This window comes from Callorhinus ursinus, unplaced genomic scaffold (assembly GCF_003265705.2).
Source record: "Callorhinus ursinus isolate GAN/ISIS: 27379988/994484 unplaced genomic scaffold, GSC_fseal_2.0 scaffold3343, whole genome shotgun sequence".
Classification (NCBI taxonomy): Eukaryota; Metazoa; Chordata; class Mammalia; order Carnivora; family Otariidae; genus Callorhinus; species Callorhinus ursinus.
This window is the reverse complement of record NW_027400397.1, coordinates 1-5,588: the sequence shown is the minus strand read 5'-3', so window position 1 is coordinate 5,588 and position 5,588 is coordinate 1. Positions and strand designations below refer to the sequence as shown.

The 5,588-nt window shown below is 40.7% G+C and overlaps 1 pseudogene; it reads right to left on the bottom strand.

Moving 5' to 3' along the window:
* Positions 1 to 129: 129 nt before the first annotated feature.
* Positions 130 to 1,068, bottom strand: LOC112817890 (olfactory receptor 7C1-like; annotated as a pseudogene).
* Positions 1,069 to 5,588: the final 4,520 nt, after the last annotated feature.

The following is a 5,588-nucleotide window of genomic DNA, read 5'->3' as shown; positions in this document are numbered from 1 at the left end:
TTTTTCTCAAGATTATTATCTATTGAAGGTAGCACCACCATTTGAACTCAGTCAGGGAAATTTCAGGGTCCGCACTATTAAGCACTCTATTCTGTTGTCCTTGATCACACTTGTCTAGGGTCACTGTTGTCATTGGGAGGACAATATGCTACAGAGAAGCTTTCTCAGGGTCCTCTTCATGTCCCTGTTCCTCAGGCTGTAGATGAAAGGGTTCATCATGGGAGTGACCACAGTGTACAGGACTGAGGCGAACACCCCTCTCTGAGAGGCATGTGTCCAGGTGGAACTGAGGTAGACCCCCAGGCAGGTTCCATAAAACAAAGAGACCACAGAGAGGTGAGACCCGCAGGTGGAGAATGCTTTATACTTTCCTCCCACTGTTGAGATCTTCAGTACAGAAGAGACAATTCAGGAATAAGAGAAAAGGATCCCAGCGAGAGGAAAAAAGCCCATAACACCTGTCACAATATATAATACAACATTATTGATGAAGGTGTCAGAGCAGGCAAGGTGCAGGACCTCAGGGAGTTCACAGAAATAGTGTGGGACTTCAATGACTGCACAGAAGGAGAGCCGCAACATAGATAAACTCTCAGGAAGGGCCCCCAGAACACTGATGAGCCAGGTCAGGATGAGTAACTGGGCACAGAGCTGGGGGTTCATGATGACCGTGTAGTGCAGGGGATGACAGACAGCCACAAAGCGGTCATAGGCCATTGCAGTCAGGAGTAAATTGTCCAAAAGTCCAAACACTGTGAAAAAATACATCTGCGTGATGCAGCCTGCATAGGTAATGACTTTGCTCTGAGTCTGGATGTTCAGCAGCATCTTTGGGATGGTGGTGGAGGTGAAACAGATGTCAGAGAAGGACAGGTTGGAGAGGAAGAAGTACATGGGGGTGTGGAGGTGAGAGTCTGAGCTGATGGCCAGGATGATGAGCAGGTTCCCAAAGACAGTGACCAGGTACAAAGACAGGAACAGCCCAAAGAGAACAGACAGAATCTCTGGCTTCTCAGAAAGTCCCAGAAGGAGAAACACTGGAAGCCCTGAGTGGTTTCTTGGTTCCATGTAAAGGAGTGTCTGCCAAGAACACAAGAAGCAAGACTAAATCAATGACCAACAGGCATCTCAAAAACATAATCACCTTTACCTTGAACCTGATATCGAGGAAACAATTATTTGATTAATGGTCTCTTCTCTCTTGCTTGTCAATTTGGGGTTTCCAAATGTTGTCAAATTCCCCTGTGTTGCCACCACCAGCTGGAAAACCTACATGCAAAAACAATTTTGTCCTCAAAACTGACCTCATGGTTCAATTGTATTGACACCTGATCACCCAGCATTAGCCTTCTCATATATCTTTGATTTCATTCATATTTTACTTCTAAATATAATAAAAGAACATTTTCTTTATAATAAAAGTGTAATTTTTATTATCATTTTAATAATACAAAATTAAAAGGGTTTGGGTCTATATATAATTTCCATAAGCTATGATAACATCATGATATTTGCTAGTCACTTGACCATTCAAAATACATACTGGACTAGGGTGCCTGGGTGGCTCAGTCAAGTAAGCACCCAACTCTTGATTTCAGCTTGGGTCATGATCTCAGGATCGTGAGATCGAGCCCCGTGTTGGGGCTCAGCACGGAGCCTGCTTAAGATTCTCACTCTCCTTCAGCCACTCCAACTCCCCTCCCCCACTGCTCTCTCTCTCTCTCTCTCTCAAAAGAAAATAAAATAAAATGTATAATGGGCAAATCATCAAAGAAGAAATTGAGCCATCAACCAACTTTATCTCCCAGAAAGGCATGATGCCAAATCACTGACTTCAAAATCTCACAAAAGGTATTTGCAATAAATAAAAATTATTTGGAAGCATGTGAAAATAAATGTCCCAGTGAGTTTTCAGAAATCATTTCAATCATGATACAAAAACCAACAGCCCTCAATGATAGGAGCAACATAACAAAAATCACAGATTAATCTCTTTAGTATATTAGGAAAAAGCTCAAAGACAATAGCAATAAAATACATCCAGCAATTGATCAAGCAAACCCAAATGCCATGACCAGGTAGCATTCAACCCTTGAAAGCAACCAGGATTTCATATTGGTAATTTATCTATTGTAGTAGAGCAAATGAGTAGAAAAACATCATCCAAATATAAGAGGGTCTTTTTAAATGCTAGAGATACTGCATGAGAACAGTTCTGAGGACACTGTAAACAGGATATTTCTTAACTATGATAAAATGGCTCCCTTGATCATCAACTAACATCAACCTGATATGAAAATATTTGAGGAATCCCCACAAAGATCACAGAGAAGACAAGTATGCCTGCCACTGCCACTATGCAGCACTGCTCTGAAATTTCAAACCAATACAACCAGAGAAAAAGCAATGATATTTGAATTTAAAGAAAAAAAAGAAAACAAAAAAATCAGTAGAAAAGAAAAAAGAAAAAAGAAAAAACAATGATAGGTTTATGTCTTAAGTAAATTGATCACATTTTTCAGATGATATAATCGGTTACATAAAATCAGTTGGAAAGCTGTTACAGCTAAGAAGTCACTCTGACCAGGCTAGATTTAAAAACAAACGTATCCTTTTCTTCTCTAGTTCCAGCAATAAGCCCATACACAACGGGAGAAATAGCCTGCGCCTGCCTTCGGCTCAGGTCATGATCCCGGGGTCCTGGGATTGAGTCCCGCATCGGGCTCCCTGCTCGGCGGGGAGCCTGCTTCTCCCTCTCCCACTCCCGCTGCTTGTGTTCCTGCTGTCTCTGTCTCTGTCAAATAAATAAATAAAATCTTTAAAAAAAAGTATGCAAATGTAACATGCACAGACCAGGGGCTGGCTTATTGGAGGTGCTTGGAAAATGATACAAATAGTAATCAATATGTTTTGGGGGGTGCTTTTTAGGACATATTAAAGCTTATATATTTTATATCAAGTACAATGGAAGCCATTGAAGAGTTTTAGGTAATACAAGAGTAACTAATATTTATTAACACTTACAAGGTGCTGGAACCATGATAACATTTTGTGAATGGTCTCATTTCATCTCTTTATTTTATTTTAAAGATTTTATTTATTTATTTATTTATTTATTTATTTATTTATTTGAGAGAGAGAGAGACAGCATGAGAGGGGAGAGGGTCAGAGGAAGAAGCAGGCTCCCCGCTGAGCTGGGAGCCCGATATGGGACTCGATCGCAGGACTCCGGGATCACGACCTGAGCCGAAAGCAGTCTCTTAACCAACTGAGCCACCCAGGTGCCCCATCATTTCATCTCTTTAGAAACAGGTGGAATGAGAGGGTTGCCATCATTCATGCACATGGCAGAGACAACTGAGTGGGTGTGAATGCTTGTTGGGTGTGTGAGTCCGTGAGGAGTGTGGTCCCTCTGTTGCACAAGTGCCAGTAGGGTGAACAGGGGGAGACTGGGTGCTGGGTGAGATGTTAGGGGAAACCCCAGGCCACCCGGGGGTGGGGCAGGAACTAGGAGAAGGACAATTCCCGTGAGGATGGGGAGGACTGTGGAAATGTTGGAACAAGCACAAGATGAAGTACATGCTAATAGAGAAGAGGCTGCAGTCAAACCTGAGGCGTCCTGCTTGGTTAGCCAGTTGGGCACTTCAACGTTATTGAATCATTTCGAATGTATACTTTCCCAGTCTCCTTACCCAGGGATGTGCAACTAGGGAAACTGCTTCTCCTCCCTCTTATTTCATTTCCCAAGAATGTGCTGTGCTGTTCTTCCTACTTGACCTCAGATGGAGTCATCTACAGAATGTGTTTTGTTAATCCAGTCTTCCCAGGTAGGTGAAGGGTGGAGGCAACAGCTGTGCCCTCCACATCAGGGAGTTGGCATCAGGCGTGGATCCCTGGACCAGGGTAGGGTGATGGTTCTGGGAAGCATGAGAGGGTTTCTTTCTTTCCTCAGATTTATGGACTGAGGGTGACGGGCAAAGTTTGTTGAACTCCATGCTGAATTCTCATAGTTTCCTCTTAAATAAAATTTTCTGTTGTTGTAATGTTAGGGCAGTATAACTCCTAGGAATCTGGGGATTGTAATCAAAATGGAAAATTTTCAGTCAATTGTGTCTCTTGGGGGTGTCTTTGATGTCAGAAGAATGTGTCCCCTCCCACTGGGACCATTAAAAATCTTTTTAATTATGGAAAACCCAAACATATACAGAAGGAGAGAGATTTTTTTTTAAAGATTTTATTTATCTGTTAGACTGAGAGAGAACACAAGCAGGGGGGAGCAGCAGGCAGAGGGAGAAGCAGGCTCCCCGCCGAGCAAGGAGCCTGATGTGGGTCTTGATCCCAGGGTCCTGGGATCATGAACTGAGCTGAAAGCAGATGTCCAACTGACTGAGCCACCCAGGCATCTTGAGAGAGAAGATTCTAATCAACTCTCATCCATGTACTCATTACTGAGCTTCAAAAATTATTAGCCCATGGCCCGTCTTATTTCATCAGTAACCAGGCCACTCTATTTCTAGTCACCACAAGAGGATTATTTTTAAGCAATTCCCAGATAAAATATAATTTATCCATAAATAATCAGGCAACTTTAGCATGTATCTCTTAAGGAGGATGATTAAAAAACCAAACAAATAGGTGTGCCTAGCTTGCTTAGTCGGAAGAGCATGCGACTCTTGATCTTGGGGTTGTGAGGTCGAGCCCCACATTGGGCGCAGACATTACTTAAAAATAAAATCTTGACAACAAACAAATAACCCCTTACTATCCAGATCTACTTAGTTTTTGAATTTTGAGTGGCAAGAAAAATTTGATTTCAGATAGCAAGTTGTCCATGTAGTTATTTTGATTATTATTCTTACAATCTTATTCAGTTGTCACACAAAAAAAATGTGTGGAGACTAGCACAGAAGAAACTTGTTTACATTTAGAATAACTAACTGGAATTTAAATAAAAAATTAAAAAATATACTCGTTAAATAGATTTAACAAAAGATTATTTTCCATGTCTCATGTTTCTAATTTTGTTTGTGAATTTTAAAATTCCCAAATACAAGTTATCTGGAGTTTCAGATTTTTAAACAACCACTCTAGATTTCTGTATTATAACAATCAAAATTTTCTATCTATTCTAGATTTACAAAGGAAAAAGGGTCTGTGTTTGACTTATTCTTCCTTCAATTTTAAATTTTCATAAATTACTCATAATAAAATTAGCCATCTCATCCATTTTTAAGTGTACACTTCTGTGGTAGTCAGTACATTCACACTGTTGTGCAATCATCAGCAACATCCAGCCACAGTACAGTTTTGTCTTGCAAAACTGAAACTCTGTCCCCATTAAAAAACAAGTCCCCATTCCCTCTGCCCACAGCCCCTGGTAATTGCTATTCTACTTTCTGTCTCTATGAATTTGACTGCTCTAGTTACTTCATATAATTGGGATAATACAGTATTTTTTGTTCAGGTTATCTGCCCATTTTTAATTGGGTTGTTTGTTTTTTGGTGTTGAGTTGTATAAATTCTTTATATATTTTGGACACTAACCCCTTATCAGATATATCACTTGCAAATATCTTCTCCCATTCAGC